Below are 26,879 nucleotides of genomic sequence, written 5' to 3' on the forward strand. Positions count from 1 at the left end.
ATATTACTCACTAAAATTTATAAATAGATATTACCAATTCTTTATCATTGATTTATTTAAACACATGAATCCGTTTGTCAACGACAGTCGAAATATCCTCTTAAAAACAGTCTAGATAAACCGCGAGATATATGTATATTGTTATGATGTATTATTTGTGAATGATGAGCAATGAGTGTTTTTTAATAATATAGGGTTTTTATCGCGGTTCTCAAAGAATTAGTTTGTAAGTACTTTTTTAAATTATCTTTTTTATATCTATTATGAAACACACATATATATCTAACCTAGCCAATGTAAATTTAAAATAAACTATCTTTAAATTGAAATTCTTATGAAACTAATTAAATTCTATAGACAATGTAAAATTTAAACAAACTATCTTCAAAATTGAAATTGTTATGACACTAACTAAATTATATTAACAAAATTTTGTACCTTTCGGTCACTGAATGCCTAAATGAACTGTTTTCCACTATATAAATTCTAATCACCACTCAATGTCTTCGTGCTTCGGTTATCCTTGTTTTTGTGAAACTACTTTTTCCAATTATCAGCTTCCACCAATTTAAAATATATTTCTTCTTAAGCATTTATAAACCACCAAGCAAACCAGCAAACAGCATTTATATTTATTCTTCTTTTCAATATACCAATATCCAATCACCAAATATATTATATATTTATATTTATTCTTCTTTTCAATATACCAATATCCAATCACCAAATATATTATATAATTTTAATATTTAATTAATACTTCTTCCATTATCCAATCACCATTTATACATAACATAATTATTAATCTTCAATAATATTTTCTTTATACTGTTTCTTAATCTTTATTTAACTCACTATATTAAACAATTGGACCTTCTGACTATCTTGAACTTACTGAACTGTAACTGATTGACTGACTCTAACTAACTTTCATACTAAAACTGGCCATCTTGAATCCAAATCACCGAATATTTATACCTTTTCAATCTTCCAGAACCATCTGGTAAGAAATCCTGTTCGATTTGTTCTATTCCCTACCTATATGAATGTTCTCGAAAAAGTATATGTTCGATTATGTCCATAGACATAAACATATTCGAGAAAGTTCTTCCGTAAACAAAGGTCAAATTCTGTATTCTGGAGAATTCTTTAATTTTCTATTGATAATTTTTTTGACATTTAGGCTTTTCAGATCAGAATATACACTTAAATCAGTAACTAACACTCTAATTTAATAAACTACACATTTTAAACAACATATTATTATAACCCCACTTTATATTCGTAATAAATATTAATTTCTGTCTATCACTTACTGTATAGTTGGTTGCCTATGCACATGGCTCACTTAAATATATTTACAATATTATTATTAAAATAAAACTTTTCTTACACTTATTATATGTTAATTTCTTAAAAATGCTCTCACATAAATAATTTTTATAAAATTTTCTAGTATATAACTTATTAAAATAACCAAATACTTTTTATATCTAATATTATCTAGTATATAATTTATAAATTATTTTTAATCACTATTTTTATTTCTCCTATATCATATCAATACCCCAAAATAATATTTAAAATAAATAATTTACTTATTATTTTTTTAAATATTAATTTTCTTATCCACATACCTTAATAAATTAATGAGCGCTTTCAGCAGACGGAGTTGCTTCACAACTGTTGAGTAAAAGTCTGCAAAATCAAACCGCTACCGATACGCTACTTCCGGAGCGGCCTGTCAAATTTGGTAGCGTAAAAATGTATCGCTACCTCCATCCAACATGTTGAGAGAAATGTCATTCATGACATTTCTGTACTAAAATTGAGGGTTAGGTGTTTGTCTGTTTTTTACGTTTTTACTTCCAGCCATAATATTACTTTATTATATGGACATAACCATTGAATTTATTTAACTTGTTTAGAGGTATTTCTTGATTGGATTTCTAATTCCTTTCCAGCTGTTTCCTAATAGCAAATAGGTGATCCATTATTTATCTTTACAATTTAATGACTGTTTGGTTCCATTCCTTCATGTTTTGTTCATACTTTCTTTTCACTTCATATATTAACTATTAAAAATGTTCATTGTTCGAAATTGATCATTACTTGATAGTTAATGTTATCTAAAAAGAAAACTCTGAAAACTTTTGTTTTCTACATCTCCATAACTTTTATTATAATTTCTTTCCACTACAGCTATTTCAGCATTTTGCCTTTCTCAATTGACAAAAAAATGTCTGCTGTGTCTACACTTTATAGTCTCTGACTGAACAAATAAAGGAGGGGAAAGCTGTATGTCTCAAATTGGTCATTCAGAATTATATATGTATATTTTAATACTTTCACTGCTATGAGAAGCATAATGTGATACACGGGTAATACGATTTTACAGCCGCGAGAATCGAATACACACGCATTTGTAATGCTCACACATCACAAATTATGAAAGCTCTGACAAGAAATTGTGGTCTCTCATATCAAAATATCGTTAATGCAGTTTAAACGTAGACGGCTGTAAGCAACAGAAACTATATTTGGCCTCTGAAATATGTGAACCAATGGTTGATTCTCACAGCCTGAAAAGTGGGTTACTGATAAAAACTACTCAAGTCAACTATTATATATTTATTTTATAACGAAAACTATTATTTAAATACATTGTTATTTTAATAAGAAATTAACAAAAACTTTATATATTAAAAAAATATTGTTTTCATTACACTATTTAGTTTCTCTTGTTTTTTTTTTAACTCATTTTCACAGTATAAAGAATTGCACAGAGTAAACATTCACGCAACAAGGCTGCATGAATCATATAGAACCTCTAACTAATACAAATTAACGTTTTTTTTTTAAAGACACTTGTAGATATATACTTAGTTTTTAATTTTGTGTGTATATAGAGTTAAAAAGACATACGGCCAGAAGGGTCCTTTTTTTTCACTATGGTGCAGTGTGAGGATTCATAAATTTCTTAATTTAAGGATTTGAAATTATTCACTAAACGAATGATTATGATATAAAAGGTGAAGTGTGCATGTAGACTCTGTTTTTTGTTGTTAAAAGCTCTTTTGTGTTCTGGTATACATTTGTTGAAGGTTCTACCAGTTTAACAGATGTAATATTGTATGTTGGGTTTTTGATTAAGTTTGTTATACCCCACTGTATAAATGTTTTTTATGTTTGCTCTGGTGCTTATTATATTTGCTTAAGTAATTGTTTGTTCTGAAAGCTGGTGTTATTTCTCTCTGTTTCTGTTTTCTTAGTTCTGTTGTTATCATGCCTGTATATGTAATTATTGTTTCAATTTGTTGATGGTTTTATTACTTACGAATCAAAGTCTTTCTTTCAGGCACTTAATAGCTTTCCTTATTTAGATGATAATTGTGTGTAATGTTTAATCTAATTGTCAACTATCTAATATGTTGTTTCCAAGTAAGTGACACTTTACTATATATTTACTGACGATTTAAAATGCTTTAAAATAAACAAATGCCAGGCCGAAGTCTGCAGAAGGATATTGATCGCCTCTAAGTGGAGCACACAAAATGGTGTTTGGATGCGTCAAAATGTCATAGTTTTCATTTGCACCTTCCTCATCCCCCAATAATATTCGAATATAGTAAACACAATTTAACCCTATATTCTACTTTTGAAACCAAGGATCTAGGTGTGAACCTTGATTCTAACCTTGTATATAAATCACTCATTTCCAAAACAATACAGAAATCTATGAAGCTACTTGGATTTGTGAAGAGAACCATCAAAGATTTTTCTTACATCTCTGCTATTTGATCTCCTTCTCCATGGTTAGATCCCTTTTCATTTACTGGTCTACAGTTTTGTCCCCCTATTACATTGCATCTAAACTGAAACTTAAGACTGTCCAATTTTCTGTCATGCCATTGTATGGATGCATGTATACTGTGAATATGTTGCATTAAAATGTATACTGAACTTCTCTTGAGGTATGTAGAAATCAAAGAGACTAAATAGTTCTATTTAAAATTATCAACAGTCTGTGCACCTGCTTCAAACTTCTCTCCAAAATATTTGTTTATTATTCTCCAATATTGCAACTAGGTATGTGCAGACTTTTTATGTTCTTTTCATTGATTCAATTACTCTTATAACAGCTTTACTTCCAGAACTCTTCTATTAGCTAACTCTTCAAAGAAGCTCAAAATTTTTAATCTATCAGTTTTCCCCTTCAAAAGTGATAATTCTGATCCAACTTTGTAATACTTTCGACTTCAGCTTTTGTATTGTGTTTAGTGTTACATTACCTGCATGCATTAGATAACTTAATACCATTATACCTTGTGACTTTTTCTGAATTGATTTGTTATCTTATTTTGTGACTGTATATGTTATTTTTTTTGTAATCGTACTATTCATATATTCTTCTTCCAAATCAGTTTATTGTATTAACTACATTTATAGCACTGTAAATAAAACTTATAAAATGTTGTAAATAAAATGATATATTTTTAGTAGCTTTTGTTTTATTAAAATTCATTATTTTACAGAGGAAAGTGTGTTTATAAGCCAAATAAGAAAAGTTTGTAAATATAACAAATATTAATGAACCAAAATATTTACAAGTATCATCATTCTATTTGCCTTTTCTATGAACATTTTCTTATGATTGCAGATACCTAAAAAATGATAATGACTATATCCAAGTGAGTGTGCATGTGTTAAACATTTACCTTGTAAAATAATTGAATGAAAATGTTTCCTATTAAAATAATCCACAGCATTTAACGGAGGTTGTTTGATTGGTATATGGCAACCATCTACAACACCAATCACCCCTGGAATACCCCTAGACTTCTCATGAAATGCCTAAAATCACATTTTTTTAGAACATTGAATAGTTGGATCAAAGTCTATAATTACCATTATTGCTTCATTGTGGTTATCTGGCCACATTATATATTGATGCATTAATAATAATATTGCTGACACAATTTCTTAAAAATACTATGGGCTATGCTCTTGCCTATATTGAACCTGTCGTCACAGGCTAAAAAAGATTCTGGTTTAGCTAAAACCCAGATGGTGAACAGCACTTTTTTATCTAAAGGAATTGTAGCTCCAATGGGTATAACTCCTAAATTTCCTAGTTGCTGAGTAATTACCTAAAATATTTATATGTAATTTTCAAAGAACAATAATCTTTACTAAAACCTACTTCAGCACATTCCCTACTCATGCGAAAATGCTTTACAAAAAGATCTTCCATATATTGGGGAATGGTTTCCTCATAAAAATTTTGATTACGAGGCACTTGAGCTCTCTCAACATTATTTAGCTGTAATTCTTCATTTTGTGCCAACTGATCCACAACATTTCCAATTAGCTGGATAATATTTTACTCGTCCGCAAGTTCTTCCACTAATACTCTAATTATGTCATTCCTTTCCATATTCCTATTATATGAATGTGACGTAAAGTTAAATAATATTTAAAAGTCAAGCTAAATTGGCAATTTACTTACAAACGTAAACAAAATACTTAATTTTTAAAATGACAAATTATTTAACATTGACAGATAAGGTAGCGGTAGCGGAATCCAGCAGGTTTTGACTTATGACATTTGGTCCAGCGCTTACCGATGGATTCGGAAGTAGCGGAGCGGTAGCTGCTCCGTCTGCTGAACGCGCCCAATAATTCAATTTTTTTTTATTTATAATGTATTCTATTAAATACATCCCTGTTCGCTGTCTATGTCAAACTGTCATGTCAAATAGAGCAATGGAGGCTATACGAGAAAATAAACATATAATCTAATCATCTATTATTGTGTTATGTTTATTTATAGACAAAATCTAGGAATTATTTCCATTCAACAGGCTTTCATCCATATGAATTGGTAAGTTTAACACTTACTACACTTTACTTCTATTATATTAGAAAGACATTTATAGAATCAATTTTGTATCTAACCCCAAATTATGATTTTTAGGGTACAAAATAATTTCCATATGTACAATACAACAAGTATGATGTCAAATTGATTTACAATAATGAAATCTACCATCTATTTAACAAATCAAGTCTATTGAATAGTGTGGTTAGTGTTGTTATTATTAGTGTTATACTTAGATCTGGTATCATCCTTTTATAATAATTACTTATTCCAATGAATCCTCCTAAAGTTCTTAAATTGTGTGGTGTTTTATATTCCTGAATGACTTGTGTCCGTTCTGGATCCATTTCGATTCCCTTAGTGTTAAGTTTATAACCTAGATATATTACTTCTTTTTGAAGAATTGTACATTTTTCTTGATTTATTTTTAGTCCAACTTTGTCTAATCTGTTGATTATAATTTTTAGGTGTTTCTCATGATCTTCAGCCGTTTTAGAAAAAATTAATATATCATTAATGTAGTGAATTACAAAATGTTCATATTGATCCAAAATATCATGAAGACATCTACATAGAGCACTGCAAGATGATTGAAGTCCAAATGGTACTACTTTAAATTGATATACTACTCCATCTATCTGAAATCCTGTATACTGTCTACTTTTTCTTTCTAAAGGTATTAACCAGAAACTATGCTGTAAATCGATTTTAGTGAAAAATGACATTCCTGTAATTCTTCCCAGTATTCCATCTATACTCATTGGTGCTTCAAATTGCTTTTCAGTGATCTTGTTAATATTCCTTGCATCCAAACATAACCTGATTTCACCTGATCTGTTTTTTTACGTACTTCTACTATAGGGTTTATGAAGCGTGTATCTGCCTTCTCAATGATTCCATCTTCTAACATATTATTAATCGTTCTGTTTACTTCTTTGTTTTGTATAAAACTTAATGCGGTCGCTGGTTAAATGATATAAGATAAATAATAATAACGAAAAAATGAAATAATTTGTTTGTAAATCAATTAGCGAAAAATAGCAAATATAACTGTCAATAAATTAGGAAATTAACTGGTCTTACTCATTATTGATGTCTGTACAAAGAATATAGACTTACCCTTTGAAATATTGGAATCGTAGCCAAGGAAATCTCGTTGGTACCGCGTCGGGGCGTCGGCCGACGCTTGATGGCGAAAACCTATCACACGAGGTTCGTTTAGTTCGATGTCTTGAGATGAAGTGTCTTGAGTTGAGACTTAAGACGGTCAGAAAAGAACCTCCTAACCGTTGCGTGTGGTCTGTATACCAAGAGGGTACACCAATAAATCACTCTATTGTGTTGCGATAATTGTTCTGGTAATACGAACCGTACGCTTATTTCTATATTGGCGACACAAAAGAAGTCAAATTCTTCGTACTTAAAACGCAATAGATGAGACAACCAGTTTTTACAGGAAGCAATATATTTTACCAAAGTCGTTAGAATAGTATTGAATTAGATAACATTACAGTACCGTAACAGAAAAATATTAAATGTAAAAATAAGAAAGAAATAGTACATACTTTCCCAAACATTCTCCCGCGCCAAAAACGAATGTTTTTAAGAACAGCTGAAAATATAAGTGTAAAGAATAGACATGAAAGATCGATATACTAATAAAGAACTAAGTAAGAATAAAATATGAATTGACAAATAAGCGGCGGTCATATTTTGACCACAGAACATTGTTGGATGTCATCTGACCCTGTGCTCAGATTAACAATGCGTACAATTCCCTTAATTAGAAAAGAATAGCGTCGAATCAGTAGAATTTTTCGACCGACTAAACTAGAAACGCTGTGTCATACACAATACCGTTGGCCCATTTTCCTATAAGAATTCCGTGGGGTGCGAAAAGACAAGAAGAAGAATAGCGTCGAAATCTCGGCGTGGTGTCCCATTTTAAGTCTTCAATGACAGCCAGGAAGTAATATTTCGACGAGTTCCAGGTAGGAAAATGCCAGTTTGGTGAAAATTCTAATAATTGTGCCAGTGATAAAACACGACTAACACAATCAGAGAAGTGTTGATTAGAAGGCATTTGATGCCGAGTAAAGTGTGGTATTAGTTCTTGTATGTGTTTAATACGATTGCCAATTTGGGGTAGAAAAATTAGCTCAAGGGAGCGCAATCGTCGATATCGGAATCGAAATATCGGAAGATTGGACGAACAACCCTTTGACAAAAGTGACTAGATCAGCCAGCAATGTGGCTGCCAGGAGTTCCAATCTTGTCGAGACAGAGCGAGCATGAAAATTGGACTAGACTCGTTGACAAAAGTGACTAGATCCGTCAGCAGTATAGCTGCCAAGAGCTCCGATCTCGCGATAAATGTTCCTGTATAGAAATAACACCAGAAATGTAACACATACAAGTACAAAGGTCAGATATATCTGTTCAGATGTTTCATCATCCCAGGATACATTGAAGTACCACAACGGTTTTAGAACACGTTTGACTTGCAAAAAGACATGGAAAATGAATAAAAACAAGAGGATAGCAACAAAAATACGACTGATTTACAAACGAATAGCCCGCTTTGTGCACGGTTTGTCAAAGGGACAAGAAGAATGAGAAAAGAAATCAGTCGTAGGATTCCATTTTAGGCCCAGTACCGTAAAAATGAAAGGTTCCTCTTTGTCAACGAACAACATGTCAAAATGCGTAAGCCAAAGCCTGAAAATAATTAGAGATGGTTGCTGACGTTGTCGATTTGTCTAGCGAAAAACCATCGAGCTTTAAAGCTAAGCAAGTTCTTTGAATTCTCTTCCATTTTCTGTTCCATTTTTCTCATGTCTTCTTTGATTTCTTTTGAATTCTCTTCCATTCTCTTGTTCATCTGCATCATTAATGACATCAAAGCTGCCATATTGACATTTTCCTCTCTTTCTGGATTCATTTCTGCAGTATCTTGTGGAGCTTGAACTAAAATATCCTCTTGTACAGGTTGTGTTTCTACTTTAACATCTTCTTCATTCTTTTTGCTTCTTGTACCTTTCTTTCCTTGAGACATTTTGAGACTTTACTTGTTCAAATATAATTAAAAATAAAATCTATAATTTTTTCTTTCTAATGAAAATTAATTTAATTATATGAGAGCACTTATCTCCCAAACTAATTCTTTTAAATAGAGAGCCCCGCGGTGGGCGCCAAATTGTTATGATGTATTGTTTGTGAATGATTAGCAATGAGTGTTTTTTAATAATATAGGGTTTTTATCGCGGTTCTCAAAGAATTAGTTTGTAAGTACTTTTTTAAATTATCTTTATTATATCTATTATGAAATTATTAATTTAATTTATATAAATGCTTTGGCCAAAAATAAAATGATTAAAATTATGATAGATACTGGTTCAGAAAGTACTTTAGTTATTTTTAATACATTAAAACTATCAGATATAATAAAAATTCCAAAAATTAAAATTATTGGTGCAAATAATAAGAAGTTGGGTGAAATTGATAAACTAGCCAATTTTAAAATTAATATTCTTAATAAAGAAATTAATATGCAAGGATTTATTGTCAAGGATTTATGTGTTGATATATTAATGGGAAATGATGAATTGGAAAAGAAGAAAGTAAAGATAGATTTTGAAGGAAAAATGGTAACTTTGGAAGGGCAAATAATTAAATTTATGCAGAAAGATGAGGTGGAAGAAGGAATAAGAGTTGATAGGATATTATTAAAAGGAAATAATGATATTTATGAAGAAGAAATATATTTTGATGATAGGGAATTGTCCCAAAAGAATGTAAAGAATAATTGTAGTGAATATTTAAGGAATGGAAATTTTAAGCAGATGGATGCCTACGAGGTGAAGTGCGTAAAATTGGAAGCAAGGAATAATAAGTACATAATGAAGAATAATTTTATTTGTAAAGAAGAAGATGTGATAAAAGTTAATTGCCCTGAAGAATATAAATCAATAGTCGTTTCCATATTGCAGCAACACAAGGGACTTGTCAATAAAGAAAATAGAATTGCATAAAATTATATCCATAGTATAAAAGTTAAAGAAGAAAAAGATTTTAAAACAAAATCATACCCAATACCATATAAATACAGAGAAGAAGTAAACAAAACAATTAATAATATGTTAGAAGATGGAATCATTGGGAAGGCAGATACACGTTTTATAAACCCTATAGTAGTAGTACGTAAAAGATCAGGTGAAATCAGGTTATGTTTGGATGCAAGGAATATTAACAAGATTACTGAAAAGCAATTTGAAGCACCAATGAGTATAGATGGAATACTAGGAAGAATTACAGGAATGTCATTTTTCACTAAAATCGATTTACAGCATAGTTTTTGGTTAATACCTCTAGAAAGAAAAAGTAGACAGTATACAGGATTTCAGATAGATGGAGTAGTATATCAATTCAAAGTAGTACCATATTTTGGATCAATATGAACATTTTGTAATTCACTACATTGATGATATATTAATTTTTTCTAAAACTGCTGAAGATCATAAGAAACACCTAAAAATTATAATAAACAGATTAGACAAAGTTGGACTAAAAATAAATCAAGAAAAATGTACATTTTTTCAAAAAGAAGTAATATATCTAGGTTATAAACTTAACACTAAGGGAATCGAAATGGATCCAGAACGGACACAAGTCATCCAGGAATATAAAACACCACACAATTTAGGAACTTTAAGAGGATTTATTGGAATAATTAATTATTATAAAAGGATGATACCAGATCTAAGTATAAAAGAAATTCCATTACTTGAACTACTGAGAAAAGGTGTAAAATGGAGATGGGATCAGAGAAGAGAACTAGCATTCCAAGAAATTAAAAACATTTTTCTGTCAAATTTAAAAATATACTATCCTGACTACACACAGCCATTCATATTAAGTACAGATGCATCCATAGAGAGATTATCAGGGGTATTATTACAAATGCATGATGGGGTCGAATACCCAATACAATTCATTTCAAGAATTACAAAGCCACATGAAAAGGGTTACTCAGTTTCAGAATTAGAACTAACAAGTATCATACACTGTGTCACAAAATTAAGATTTTATTTGTTGGGTAATGAATTTACCATAGAAACAGATCACCAAGCTTTAACATCTATATTAAATAACAAATATGGAAACAGTAGAATACATCGGTGGAGTCTAATACTTAGTGAATACTGCTTTGAAATCAAATACATTTCTGGAAAATCCAATATAGTGGCAGATGCTTTATCAAGGTTAGAAAATACATCACAAAAAGGGCAGCGAACAATAAAAATTGGATTAAATCAATTAGTAGAAAGTACTGGATTATATTCTAAAGAAGAAATTATAAGAGATCAGATCAATTTGAGTGAAAAACAAAAAGTCCTTAAGAAAGATGGAGTTTATTATAAAATAATGAATGGCATAGAAGTATATGTAATAACTAGAACTTTAGCAAAGAAAATATTGAAAAATTTACATAACAATTACATGCATATTGGTTCAAGAAAGCTATGGATGCTATTTAGGGACAATTATTTTGCAAAGAATGACATAAGTATAGCAAAAGAAATTACTACCCAATGCCAAATATGTCAAATAAACAAAGAAAAGAATTTCAAAAACCAGAACACATATAGATCTAATGTTGTATATGAAAAACTAAATACAGTGTCCATGGATTTTATCTCAAATTTAGTTCAAAGTCCAACAGGAAAAAAGCATATACTAGTGATAGTTGATTTATATACAAAATTTATTAAACTATATCCCTGCTCAAGAACAAATGTTAAAACATTGAAATTATATATTAATCAATTTTTCGAAGAAATAGGACCATTTAGAAATTGCATAATAGATAATGCTACATATTTTAACAACCAAAAATTTCGGGCATTTTGTGAGAAAAAGGGAATCAACATTCATTTTACAAGTATCAGACATCCTCAGGCAAATCCTGCAGAAAGATATATTAAAGAAGTTATAAAATATTTAAGAATAGTATGCCAGAATCAACATGAAACGTGGCAGCAACATATATCACAAGTAGAATATTTTTTAAATAATACACATAATTTAAATACAGAGGAAGTACCAGAATATTTAATGTTTGGCCATATAGGAAACAGAAAATGGATTAATGAATATAATCAGGATATGTTAGAACAAGTAATGCAGAAAGTGAATAACCGAATTAGGAGGAAAGCTGAAAAATATATCAGAAGACAAAATCAAAAAATAAAAAAAACCAATCACACTTCAAAAAGGAGATAAAGTGTTAATTCGTTCACTTAGAAAAAGTAATGTTAAAGAAAACCGTTGTAAGAAATTACAACCAATGTTTGAAGGTCCATACAGAATTGAAAATCAGAATGGACTAAATAGTTATGTGTTAATAGATACAGATAATAGACCTAGAGGAATTTTTCATATCAATGACATATTTAAATATTATGAAGAGAATGAATAATGTTTTCTATACTTTTAACACTAATAATAACAACACTAATAGCTTACTGATAGATCCATTTCATAAATGGATGGTAGATTTCTTTGTTATGAATCAATTTGACATCATACTTGATGATTTTGTACATATGGAAATTATGTGTGCCCTAAAAATCATAATTTGGGGTTAGATACTAAATAGATTCTATAAATGTTTTGCTAAAAAATAATATGAAAATTGAAAAACTTACCAATTTATATTGATGAAAGTTATTTTGAACGGAAAGATGGAAAATGAATTGAAGCAATTCCTAGATTTTGTCTATAAATAAACTTAACACAATATTTACACTTAGCTTATCTTTATTCATTGTAAAATGTAAACACAAAAACTTCCATTTGACATGACAGTTTGAGATAGACAGCGAACAGGGATGTATTTAATAGAACACATTTTAAATAAAAAAAAAATTGAATTATTAATTTATTAAGGTATGTGGATAAGAAAATTAATATTTAAAAAAATAATAAGTAAATTATTTATTTTAAATATTATTTTGGGGTATTGATATGATATAGGAGAAAGAAAAATAGTGATTAAAAATAATTTATAAGTTATATACTAAATAATATTAGATATAAAAAGTATTTGGTTATTTTAATAAGTTATATACTAGACAATTTTATAAAAATTATTTATGTGAGGGCATTTTTAGGAAATTAGCTAATAAGTGTAAGAAGTTTTTTTAATAATTATAATATTGTAAATATATTTAAGTGAGCCATGTGCATAGGCAACCAACTATACAGTAAGTGACAGACAGAAATTAATAATTATTACGAATATAAAGTGGGGTTATAATAATATGTTGTTTAAAATGTGTAGTTTATTAAATTAGAGTGTTAGTTACTGATTTAAGTGTATATTCTGATCTGAAAAGCCTAAATGTCAACAAAATTATCAATAGAAAATTAAAGAATTCTCCAGAATACAGAATTTGACCTTTGTTTACGGAAGAACTTTCTCGAATATGTTTATGTCTATGGACATAATTGAACATATACTTTTTCGAGAACATTCATATAGGTAGGGTATAGAACAAATCGAACAGGATTTCTTACCAGAGGGTTCTGGAAGATTGAAAAGGTATAAATACTCGGTGATTTGGATTCAAGATGGCCAGTTTTAGTATGAAAGTTAGTTAGAGTCAGTCAATCAGTTATAGATCAGTAAGTTCAAGATAGTCAGAAGGTCCAATTGTTCAATATAGTGAGTTAAATGAAGATTAAGAAACAGTATAAAGAAAATATTATTGAAGATTAATAATTATGTTATGTATAAATGGTGATTGGATAATGGAAGAAGTATTAATTAAATATTAAAATTATATAATATATTTGGTGATTGGATATTGGTATATTGAAAAGAAGAATAAATATAAATATATAATATATTTGGTGATTGGATATTGGTATATTGAAAAGAAGAATAAATATAAATGCTGTTTGCTGGTTTGCTTGGTGGTTTATAAATGCTTAAGAAGAAATATATTTTAAATTGGTGGAAGCTGATAATTGGAAAAAGTAATTTCACAAAAACAAGGATAACCGAAGCACGAAGACATTGAGTGGTGATTAGAATCTATATAGTGAAAAACAGTTCATTTAGGCATTCAGTGACAGAAAGGTACAAAATTTTGTTAATATAATTTAGTTAGTGTCATAACAATTTCAATTTTGAAGATAGTTTGTTTAAATTTTACATTGTCTATAGAATTTAATTAGTTTCATAAGAATTTCAATTTAAAGATAGCTTATTTTAAATTTACATTGGCACGGTTAGATATATATGTGTGTTTCATAATAGATATAATAAAGATAATTTAAAAAAGTACTTACAAACTAATTTTTTGAGAACCGCGATAAAAACCCTATATATTATATTATTTAAAATACTCATTGCTCATCATTCACAAATAATACATCATAACAATATATATATATATATATATATATATATATATATATATATATATATATATATATATATATGTTATATATATATATATATATTATATATATATATATATATATATATATATATATCATATATATTATATATATATATATATATATCATATATATATATATATATATATATATATATATATATATATATATATATATATATATATATATTGTTGTGATCTGCTTTATGATGTTTTATTATTAATTAACACTAATTTAATTAATCCAATTATTTAATTAATTAATTCACTAATTTATGCAGAGTCATACAAATCAATTACTATTAAAAATTCTCATAATCGGGATAGAACAGGAAACGGAACTAACATTAAAACAACATAAATATGCACACAAATTATTATTTATTTTCAATAAGCAATACGTTGAATATTAATAAATAACTTTTGTGGGCAATTATCTTTCCCAACAAACTCCTATACTCTAAATTTAATTTTAATTACAAACTATCTATTGATCTGTTTTATAATAATATCCACAAAAAAATTGACCATATAAAATATAATTTATTCACAAAAAAATAACTCTTTGAAACTTGGAATCTTAGTTCATATGTTTATATTTGATTTTATCTTTAGAATATCTTAGAAGTTTTCTTTCATTCAAATTATTTGACTGACCTTTATTTTTTACACCAATGATGTCTCCTCTCGATCAAACCACAGTTTCTTCCTTGATTGATTATGTCCGGCTACCATCAAATTGTTCCCGTTCTCAGCATCGATCCAAACCGCATACCAGCAAACTACTCCTCCGAAAACACAAGCCCAAGCCTCTTTTGACCGGTACTCTTTATTCACAAATTCTCCTTTCTTTCTCAATTATATCTCGTGGACTATGCAGACTCAAAAGAGGTATTAATCTTCTCGATTTTGATCTGCTCTCAGCTTCCACCTTTATCACTAACACACGAAAACACTGGTACTCAGATTGACTACACGAAAACACGTCTTCTCTTCTGGTCTGCCGGTAACATAATAATCTTTTCAATCTCCCCAGACAAACCTTCTCAACTCTCTCATTCCCCATCCTTCCTTTTTAACCAATCATAAGCATTCATTTTTCCCACTTATTTTCGATTTAGAAAATTTCCAACATAATATTTAAAACAAATAAACTACTTTCACTCAAATTACTTTTCAGAAACCATTAACAATTTTGCCTTTTTCAACAGAAATAAGTTTCCAAATTCTTGTTATCTCATATCTAAATCTAATTCTTATTTACTTTCGAAAAATGCCCACCGCAAAATACAATTACACGTTTATTCTTAAATCTATAAAATTATACGGGTTCCATTGTCCTTTCACTATTCACTCAGTCTTTCAAGGAAAAACTGTTCCGTCACGGAACAATGTCTTCTCTTATTCTAACTATTACAAATAAGTACAGGGTTGTATTTTAACTTATATGCCCGCGGTATATTAAAATAATAAAAAAAACTCTTTATTCTATTTCTGATTGATAAACTGATCCATAACAATATATATATATATATATATATATATATATATATATATATATATATATATATATATATATATATATAATACCTACACCTAGTAAACCTACGATAGTACGATACTCATAACGTAGAGGTTCTTTGACTGCCTTAAAAATCATGAATGATGAGCCTGACGTTTACCTCTACGCATATCAAATGGGACCTAATATTTGGCATTTAAGTATTGACGTCTTTGATAAAGAATATTCATTTGGCCGTTTCGGTATCAAGATAGGAAGACCAGGTACTCCAAATAGGTGTAAGCACATGGGTAAGGATATCGTTTTCTCATACCGCTTACGTTAAACACTTTTTAATGTGGGAAGTTTTATTTATTGGATGTATAGTCCCTTTTTCTCTCGGTAACGTTTTAACTTTCATTTTGAACAAAGGTATACTTTTATACACAAAAAGATATTTTTTTTTATTAAATTTGCAAATTTACAATATGCTGTTACAAGCTATTAGTAGATGTGAGTATTGCAAATACATGAGAGGAGAAATTATCCACTGATAACACTCCCAATACTAAATTAAATTAATGTAGGATTATAATTTGACACTAAAATTGAAATGAAAATTAAAATTAAAATTGAAATTAGTGAATAAAGTCTGTTGGCCACTGTTTCTTCAATCTTCGTCTGTCTTCTGGTCGGAGATGTAGCTGTCTTGCTTCCTCGTTGGGGTGGGCTGGCAGATGTTCTAAATAATTTCTTGTTAGTCTACTGATTTCATCTTCAACGAAAGGTATACCAGAGTCATCATGCAGTGTTTTGTTACTAATGTACCACGGCGCGTTGAAAATTATTCGAGTATTTTGTATTGGATTCTCTAAATGATTTTGCTATTAGAAGGCTTTGCACAGCCCCATAGTTGCACTCCATATGTCCATATAGGCTTTATTATGCATTTATACGAGAGAAGTTGGTTATCTGAAGATAACTGTGATTTTCGGCCTATTAGACAATTCATTTGACGTATTTTCATATTGATTTTAATTTTTTTGCCAAGATGTGTGCTTTCCAAGTGAGGTTTTGATCAAGTGTCATTCCCAGGTATTTGACTTCTGTTTTTGCTGGTAGTAATATGTTGTTCAGTCTAATTCTCGGACATATGATGTTGCTGTTGGTGAATGTAATTTGATTGGACTTAGTATGGTTAACTTTGATTTTCCATCTATTCATCAAGTCTTGTAGTAGGTTCAGGTGTATTTGAAGGTCTCCTGATGCTACTTGGAGGTCATCGTGGATGGATATTATGGCGGTATCATCTGCGAACATGGCTACGGTGGTCGTATTTGTTGTTGAGATATCAGCAGAGTATATAAGGTACAGGAGGGGACCCAGGACACTTCCTTGAGGACACTGGATTTTATGGGATAGTAATGAGAGGTTTCTGTAAGGAATCTGACTTGAAAGTGACGTTCTGTGAGGTGTGATTTTAAGAGTAAGTAGTAAAGAGTGGGAAAGGATGACTTCAGTTTATACAGAAGGCCGTCATGCCAAACACGGTCGAAGGCTTGCTCTATATCCAGGAAGGCAGCAGTGAAATTTTTTTCTCATCGAGGCATACATTAATGTTTTTAACAATCCTATGACATTGTTGTAGACTTGAATGGGCTTCGCGGAAACCAAACTGGTCTTTTGGGATCACTAAATTAATTTTGATGTCTTCTGAGATTCTTTGGAGCAGAAGTCTTTCTAAAATTTTTGACATGATTGGAAGTAAGCTGATTGGTCTATATGAAGTAGTAATATTTGGTGGTTTATTTGGTTTACTAATCATAATTATTTGTACGAATTTCCAATTAATCGGGTAGTAGGCTAATCTTATGATACTATTGTATATCATTGTTAGTAGGACAATTGCTTTTCTCGGTATTTTTTTAAATATTAGTCCGGCGATCATGTCGAAGCCTGATGTTTTGTAGTTATTGCATCTAGAAATTTGTTCTTTTACATTATTAGGAGTAGAGTATTTGATTGGTAGCTTCCATCGGCTTTTCATAGAGGTGGTATGTGCTGTGTAGGCCCCTTGAATGATTTCGTTGCTTTCTAGATGCTGTGGTCTTCTTTTGACAGGCTGTTGATGAATAGTTTAAATGTATCAACAAGACGTTTTATATATACCGACATGTTGGTGTCACTTGGTGCTTTTTCATTATGAGGGGGTGTAGCTATATCAGCGGCTGCATGTATAGTTTGGGTTAGAAGAAGCACAGCATTATCGATATCATCTGGTTGCTTTAATCTTATATTTAAATTTAAATTTTTATTTATGTAAAACTCGAATACATTCCAGTTGGTCAAGTACGTTTCTTGTAAAGAAACAGTAAGTAAACTGGTAAATTGTGTATACTCTGGGAACAATGCTGTAGCATGATTCTTTTGGATCTTGTATTCACTTTTTTCTTCTTTCTCTAATGTTTTTGATATATATATATATATATATATATATATATATATATATATCCTTTTTTAACTGAAGTAATACGCTATAATATTGTCTTATGATGGAAATATAATGCTTTTATTACTTGAAAGTTTTTTCTAATTGCATCAACCCCTCGGGTTATTTTAAATTTTTTTACACAAAGCAGTAAAGTTTTAAAAATACATTAAAAAATACAAAATTAACATTTTGTCAAATCACACAGTTTGTTACACAGTTTAGAATTTTTGAGAAAGTTTATTGTTTAATTAATGTCTTCTATTAAAACTTTCTTAGGTTTTGTTCTATTCTCGCTGTCGATCTTAATGTTAGGAACACTGGAGAGCCCATTATTATATTTTGCACTTAAATTGGTATTTCACAGTTGCGTTAAATCGGCTGAGGTTCCTTGGAGATGATGTATCCATGTATAAATTTTTTTTTGTTTTGTTTTGTTAATGTTAGTTTGGAATAATGTTTTTTGGTATGAAAATGGCATGTTTGCTTTACAGCCTTGTGATTAACAGTTGCTGCTGCTGCTTTATCAGCCGCTTTATTACCCATTATCCCAACGTGTTATGGTACCCATAAGAATGTTATGTTTATACCACGTGTTTAGGCATTATTGTATAGCATGTCTTTTATTTGTTCACTTAAATATTCTGATATAATAAGAAAATTTATATCACTGCTGGTAGCTGCAACAACTACATCATTGCTGCTTGGAGACATGAGTAAAAATTAGTTTGAAATCAGGATATCTGGAGATGGTCCACTGGAACTGTTTTTTTTTATTTTAGGATTGTGTGAGTGTTTAGGATAGCTGAGTAAAGTAAAATCTACTTTTGCTATTTGGCCTTTCTAGGAGACTGGTATCTGTTTCATAGAAAGGTAAGTTTTTAGGGGAGTAACTTCAGTGCAGATTTGGAGAGAATTTTCTTATTAAGATTGTTACGAAGGGGTTTTCATTTGCAATGAGATATTTAGTAGCACAACACATTGAAAAATATTGCCTACTAACAATTAATAGGGATTTTCCTGCTAGAACTTGCTGCTGCTAGTTTGTGCAGTTTATTCAATTGACTTTCAATAGTAGTGTCGTAGGTTATACATACGTAATCTGGTATGCTTTTTATTAGAGCTTGATATAACCCCATTTGTAATTAAAAAGGACTTTTATAAGATTTATTCTCTGTTGGCATAATTTAATTAGTTAATTTATGTGCAATATCCATTTGAGTTAAAAGTCGACTGAAATTCCCAAAAATTTGATTTCGTTAATTGTTGTAAGAGAGCGTTTAGATATAAATGTAAGTTGTGTTGTGTTTCCCAGTTATCAAATATTATTATTACTTTAGTTTTTTTGGTCCGTTTTTATCAGTTCATGGGGATCCTCATGCGATCTTATGACAGTGTTTATCACCCAAAATTAATTTTGGGGATGGAATTTGTTTGATTACTGATTGATGTATTACTGAAAAAAACATAATGAAACTGCTTCTGATTTCCGATTTGTATTTAAAGGAAGTTCTTTGGATTGGGTGATTGTGTGGATCAAATTCTTGATTTGGTCTTGACCAGCCAGTTTAATCTGAGGAGCTAAAAGTAGCGAAATACGTATAATGGCAGGATGACGAAATGTGAATATTCCTTTTTATATTATTTATAAATTAGATGGTTCTATGTACAAAAATTTCGATTAGGTGTACTGTCCGATTTTTTGTATTGGGTGTATAATTTTTTAGTTTTACTTGATTTTTTGTTTAGTTTCTTATAGACACAATATTAGTGGTTACAGTTAATTGATTAGCACTTTAATGTTGTAATTTTTAATGTTAAAGCAATTAAAGTTTCATAATTCTTCATTTGGTGCCTATCTTCTATGGATGTTGGCAATCACGTTGTATGGATCACGGTGTTGTTTGTAACATGATGAATATAAAAAATTCTAAGCATGCGGCGGTAGTACCACATTTCGAAGGCTTCTAATCGTTTGGATGTTGCCTCCGTCAAGGTGCAGGTTGCGACTTCATATAAAAGGGTAGAAAATACATAGTATTTCAAGACTCGTGTTCTGATATTAATGTTCAGGTGCATATTACATAAAATCCTCCTGAGGCGATTGAAGACAGCTCTCACCTTTTTTATAGGATATCTTATTTTCTGTGAGTGGTCCCATTTCTTATATAGGCTGCATCCAAGATATGTCATTTTGTCGACTATTTTCAAGGGTTCATTATTAGCTGTGAATTGGTGCTGTATTACGTCGTTTTTATTTACTACAAGAATTTTGGTCTTCTTACAGTTTAATTTTATGCCGTATCTGTCACAGGCTTCCACTACACGGTCTATTAATGTTTGCAGATCCTCCGCATTATCAGCAATCAAAACCGTATCGTCCGCATATCTTAAATTGTTTATGATTTCACCATTGACTTTTATACCTTCTCTTAAACCATCAATAGCTTCCCTGAACAGCATTTCCGAGTAAGTATTTAACAACATCGCTGACAAAATGCAGCCCTGACGTACTCCCCGTTTTATCGTGAATTCTTGCGAGGTTTTGTTGTCTACTCGTACAGTTGCCCTTTGCTGTAAGTATAAATTTTTGATTATTAGGTATTAATATTTGTCATCAATACTAGATTCTTTCAGTATCTGAAATAATTTTTGATGTTGCTTGATGATGAACTTGTTAAATGCTTTTTCAAAGTCTATAAAGCATGCGTAGACTTCATAATTTACGTCTCGAGCTCTTTGTATCAATACTTGTATGGAAAATAGGGCTTCTCGCGTTCCCAGTCCACTTCTAAACCCAAACTGAACACTGCTAATGTTTTTTTCAGGTTTTCTATATATGCGAGAGTGAATAACAGAAAGAAGGATTTTGAGTGCATGGCTCATTAAGCTTATAATTCTGTAATCAGAGCATTTGGTGGCATTTATCTTTTTGGAAAGAGGGATGAAGGTGGAAACTAGCCAATCTGTAAGAAATTCTGCAGTTTCATAGATCTTGTTCAGTAGACTCGTTAGGAGTTTGAGTTGGTTGTTTTCAAATAGTTTCAATGTTTCAGCGTGTATGTTATCAGGTCCAGGTGCTTTGTTGGTTTTTAGTCTTTATATTGCATATGTTGCTTCACTGAACGTTATTTCTGTTTCTGAACATCCAGAAACACTGAATTATGTCTCTTGCTCTTCCTTGAATAATTCTTCCATGTATTGCCGTCATCTCTCAAGTATTCTCTCAGTTTCGTAGACCAGATTGTTGTGCTCGTCTAGTATTAAGTTATGACTTCGTGATCCGTTTCCTTCCGTTAAGTTTTTGATCTTTTTATATAGGTTAAAAGTGTCATGCTTCTGTTCTAGGGATTCTATTTCTATGCATTGATCTTGTAGCGATGATGCTTTTGCTTCTTTAATCTTTTTCCTATTGAATTTGTTTATTTCTTTGTACCTTTCCTCATTCTTATTTTTGTTTTCTTGGTTCTTCCATTAGCTCTAATATTTCTTGTCTCATCCACGGCTGTTTATTTATACTGTTTTTTGGTTTAAGTTTATTATCTATCACTGAATTACATATATTTTTTATTTTATTCCACATATAATCCACACTTGTTTTCATATGTTTCCTTGATTATTATCTGAGATTACCATGCTGTTTATATTGTTGTTGATCTCCTCTTTGACTTCGTCTATTGTGGTTTTATCTTTCAACTTCTGGCTGTCCGGACGTTTTTGTGCTTTTCTTTTATGAACTTTTTTCATGTGGAGTTTGAAACGTCCTAGTAAAAGATTATGGTCCGATGGAACATCTGCTCCCGGATATGTTTTTGCGAATTTTACGGAATTCTGAAATCGTTTGTTGATGATGATGTAGTCAATCTGGTTTCTAATCTTTTTCTTTGGACAGTCGGCTGGAGGTGTAGAGTCTTCAAGATGGTAATTGGAAAAAGTTGTTCCAAAATTTAAAAGTCATCATAAATGTAATTAAATTAATCAAACTATTAAACTATTAAATCATCTGTTTAAATTTTTATTCTAAACACTTCTTAAGGCGCGTACAGACTAGCACGGGCATGCGGTGAGAAGCCACCCATATGCGTGCGTACTCAAACCATTCGCGCTGAGAGCATTCGTTGAAATTAGAAATCACCGCATATGTATGCGTGCTCAAGGCGCTCCATCCATTCGTGAAATAATGTCTCAGCAGCTGCTTATGGTTAGTGCCGCGTTCGTGGTTATTAGTTCATTAAAAAAGAAAAAACAAAGGAAAAATAGGCGATGGTGGACGACGCATTTGTTTAAAAGAAGAACCCTACAAATGAAGTCCGATTTACTAGTAGATTTGGCGTTAGAATCTAATACTGGACAATTTCTGCTTATTTTCTTCTTCACAACTGCTGAATCTATATCAAGATTTTTTGATATCGACTCCCATGCATCTTCTTTTTTTGTTTTTGAATAATAAAACTTATTTTGTGAATCCCATAATATAGGGTTTTCTTCATACAAATCTATTAATTGCAAACATTGTTCATTTGACCACTCCATTTTACACATAAATCAATAAAATGAATAAAACTCAATAAATCCGAACTTGTCTTGCAAATGCAACAAATCCCCACGCTATCCGTCTAAACTGAGCGCGAACGCACACGTATGTTTCTTTGATGTGTGCGAAAAATCCGACACCACTCTGGCTCGCAGCATGTATGCTCAAGTCATTCGTGAGAAGCAACGCATGCGGCGAGAGGTTACGAAAGCGCCGTTCACATTTGCACACGTATGTGTATTCGTGGCTGCTCACCGCATGCGTTTGTAGGTCTGTACGCGCCTTTAGACATATTACTTTCCTATCTAATTATCTATTCTATAAACATATGATTTTATCAGGTACAACTACAAGAACTAAACGTGAAGTTTCTGCTTTCATAAACCGGATCCGTATTAATTGGAAGGGTACCGATTACAACATTTTAACCAGAAATTGTCAGCATTTTGCTAGAAGGCTTTTAGATTATCTTGGTATCGAAAACAATATTCCGACTGAGTACACTGATTTAGCAGAATTTTGTCGCAGCACCTTGGGCCCATTTAGGGATGTACCAAATTTTTTTTTTAGAACGTTGGATATTTCAGGATGCTCCTCCTCCTAAGTACGTACTTATTATTAATATTTTTTTAATTACATTTGTCAAGTTTCTAATAAATTTAATACTTTTAAAGTTTAATTTCAAAATAATGACACTCTGCCTCAAAGCCGATATCAAACCCCTGGATATAGAATATCTTTTTACTTCATCAATTCTCAGCGTGTGCCGTTCATGTAATTTTAGTACGTCTCGATACATACTGGAGGACGATAGGGCAATATTAGGAAAAGCGTCATTTGACATATATTTAAATTAAAGCAGCAGGTACTATCTACTACACAGCTGAGCTTTGTGCCCTCCTTAGAGTAGGGAATTCTACTCGTCAAGTTGACGAGTAGAATTCCCTACTCTAAGGTGCCCTCCAATTATAAAAACTGGTAGGTCCCTGGTCTACCTGGCCTTTCAGCATATGACCGCAACCGTCTAATACCTGTGTTGCGATTACCTCACCCATCCGTTATCCCCTCCCATGGGCGGACAGGTGACGCAGGCAGAGGAATTTTCATCTCGCACGTAGACAGGTCGCTGCCGAGGATATCTCCTCTACCACTCTTAAATCTCCAGACGGGTACGTGCCGAGACACCGACACCACGATTGGTGGTGTAAAGTCAAAAGAGGTGTGTACGGGTTCAGCTCGTTCAACCTCGCCTGGTTCTCTTGGAATGAGAGTAGAGTGGTCCCCGAAAGTCTTGTCTCGGATACTAGGAATGTAGACCGATGACGACTAAACGCCTAAACGTCTCGAGTGCGTTTCTACAGACCCGACACCTCAAGCGACGGCTCTCCACCTCTCAATGCCTACGCATTAGTCGCCTCTTACGACAGGCAGAGCCTCCTGACCTTGGCCGTATTCTTATCTCCGCGAGCCGAACGGAGTCTACTACATGGGGTAATTATCTCAACGTTAATTTTGGATTTATTTTCACATAGTGGATAAGGGATTCCGTTGTCTCAAGTGAGTAAAATACGGCGGCAAGACTTTTAACCCTTCATCGTTCACGTGGTGAGCGCAGCACTAAGTTAGAATTATTTGTAAGGCTACAAAAGTATTCAGAATACAACCGGCATTCAAACTCATAAAGCGGTACTGAAAGAAACACCAACATACTACACGATTATATGCAGCGACTTTAACGCAAAGATCGGTCTAAAGCAGGATGAACAGGAAACAGCACTAGGTAAAGTTGGATCCAAAGGCAGAAACGAACGTAAAAAAAAATAAATCAGCTTCTATTATACTTATCTTTTCTCGTGGCTTCCAGTATCTCTTAGTTGTTCCTTATCGGGATAAAATAGGAAAAGAAAATACATAGAAATAACATAAATAAACAAATACATCTTTTATCATCAAAAGAAATAATATGAAAATTTTGAAATATTGGAATCTTTGTTGAATAGTTTTGGTACTCAAAAAAATAAAATTCTGAATATTATAAAAAGAAACTTTTTAAATTTATTAAGCAATATTAATAATTATCCTTTGACGTTAAAAAAAAACTTTATGATATTTGCAATGTGAATCAGAAAACTTTAATTAATTTTTTTTAAACTTTTAGCGATAATTTTTTATCTTCTGATGATAGAGAGTCTTTTATTTGAAACATACAAAAAATTTCTGTCACAAAAATTATTGACTGACCTTTTAATTCACACACGACGATGTCTCCTTTCGCCCAAAACAGCTCCCCCTTGTTGATTATGTTAGGCTACCAATCAAAGCCTTCTCTGTTCTCAGTATCAAACTCTCAGTATACCAGCAACTCTTTCTCCAAAACACGAGCAGGCCTCTCGTTCAACAAACTCCAAAGTTCTCTCCTCTCTTTCATATACTAACAATCTCCTGAGACCCAAGTACTTTTTTTACTTGGTGTCGCAAATATTTTCAATAGTTATAGTTATTGTGACTTCTCACTTGGACTTTATAGAATCAAGGAGGTATTCGACTTCTCAACTTTGACCTATCTCTCGTTCCACCTTTCAGCCACCCACTTCTAACTATTAACACCACTGGCAACTTGCTTCTTAACTGACTATACAAAATTTCAACTGCTTCTTTCGGATGACCATCACATAATAATCTTTTCTACTCCAAACTTTCAAAACATTCACTCCCTTTCATCCCCATTCCAAACTCGCTAACCAATCAGAAAATTCCTATATCCCTGCTCTTATTTTAGATCAGAAAAACACAAGCATCGCTTCTAAACAACTTTCTTTGAAAATGATAACGGTTTTATCTTATACTTTCTAAATACAATAACTGCCTGGTGCCTAAAAGCAAAGGCTTTTGAAATATAACATCTACAAATACCAGGAAACAATTGTATTCACATTTAAGTATTTACTAATGTTTTTCAGTCTTTCAGGGTAAAACTCATTATGGATAAAGAGCGTAGACGCAAAATTTCGGGCCAATGCTTTTTAAATGCATTTATTTTTTTCGAATCCTGTTTAAAATTAAGGGTTTGTGGTAGTGGAAGGGAAGGAGTTGACAAATGGCCAATCGCTGTTTTAACATTTTCCCAAAATCTAATGAATATTTCCACATATCAGGGTGAATCTTTTGAGATTATAGTATAATTCATATTCGATGTTAAATATAATAAAATAATTGTTTTCAGGTAGAGCGATCCAAATATAATAATAAGAATAATAAGCACATTAGGCAATCAAATAATTAAAGTGAGAAGAACAAATCCAGTTACAACTAAATCAGATGTTCCATTAGAAAAGCTGAGTTATTAAAAATCTTGATTGATTAACAAAATTGTAGAAATTATTATAGCTTTACCTTATAATATGTATATTGTTATTTCTCAAAATTAATAAGAAATAAATATTATATAAAGACTTAAATATATTGTTTTAAATTATTGTTAATATGTACATAGGTAACACATAAACCAAATCTCAACAAGAGTGGTCTACTTAAACAATAAACGAAGCGCAAGATATATCCTAAAGATATATCCTAACTACTTATTCACAATGGGTGACTATTTCAACGCCAAAATTTAAGGTACTAAGGAGGATAGCTCTAAAATAATATTGGGAAATTTTAGAAGCGAACGCAGAAATCATAGAGGAAACACCTGTTAACTTTTCTTTTGGAAAACAATTTCTATCACACGAACATATTTTTTAAAAAGAAAAAACACAGAAGGATTTGGATGGACATGGAACAGCCCTGATGAAAACACAATTTCGACTATTTCTTAACAAAGAATAATTAGATGTAATTAAAGACGTAAGCGTGTTAAATTAGTTTATAGTCTAAGCGGGATCTGTTTTGGATTGGACATTTTCCATAGGAAGCTATTTTTTTGCTGGAATCCCTTCAGGATGTGCCCAATATCGATAATCACGATATGCGCCAGTCGCAAATCCTGTGCTAAATTTTTTACTTAA

General features: G+C 31.2%; 1 long non-coding RNA gene across 2 annotated transcripts; it reads left to right on the forward strand.

The window, feature by feature from the left end:
• Positions 1-72: 72 nt before the first annotated feature.
• Positions 73-26,321, forward strand: LOC140442850 (uncharacterized). Of its 2 annotated transcripts, none has more exons than XR_011951158.1 (4): positions 73-133; positions 15,947-16,158; positions 23,211-23,473; positions 26,093-26,321. It is a non-coding gene; the product is annotated as an uncharacterized lncRNA (long non-coding RNA). The 2 variants fall into 2 exon arrangements; XR_011951159.1 differs by having other exon boundaries at positions 116-133; positions 15,961-16,158.
• Positions 26,322-26,879: the final 558 nt, after the last annotated feature.

The sequence above is a fragment of the Diabrotica undecimpunctata genome, chromosome 6 (genome assembly GCF_040954645.1).
Source record: "Diabrotica undecimpunctata isolate CICGRU chromosome 6, icDiaUnde3, whole genome shotgun sequence".
NCBI classification, from domain to species: domain Eukaryota; kingdom Metazoa; phylum Arthropoda; class Insecta; order Coleoptera; family Chrysomelidae; genus Diabrotica; species Diabrotica undecimpunctata.